We start from the raw sequence: 322 nt of genomic DNA on the forward strand, positions 1-322 counted from the left end.
CTTTTGATATGAATGAAGTACCCTCTTTATCTCTTTTAATGACTTTTAATTTGAAGTCTATTTTGTCAGGTATTAAAATTGCCATACCTGCTTATTTCTTAGTGTCATTTTCTTGGGGTGTTTTTCCATCCTTTCACCCTAAAGTAATACGTATCCTTAAAGGTGAGACGAGTTTCTTGGAGACAACAAAAAGCTGGGATGTATTTCCTACTCCATTCAATTAGTCTGTGTCTTTTGACTAGAGAGTTGAGGTCATTGATACCTAAAGTTATTATTGAAAAATGTGTATCGGTTACTGTCATTTTAATTTCTGTTCTTTAGT

Source organism: Nannospalax galili, unplaced genomic scaffold (genome assembly GCF_000622305.1).
Source record: "Nannospalax galili isolate Female #2095 unplaced genomic scaffold, S.galili_v1.0 scaffold13991, whole genome shotgun sequence".
In the NCBI taxonomy this organism is placed as follows: domain Eukaryota; kingdom Metazoa; phylum Chordata; class Mammalia; order Rodentia; family Spalacidae; genus Nannospalax; species Nannospalax galili.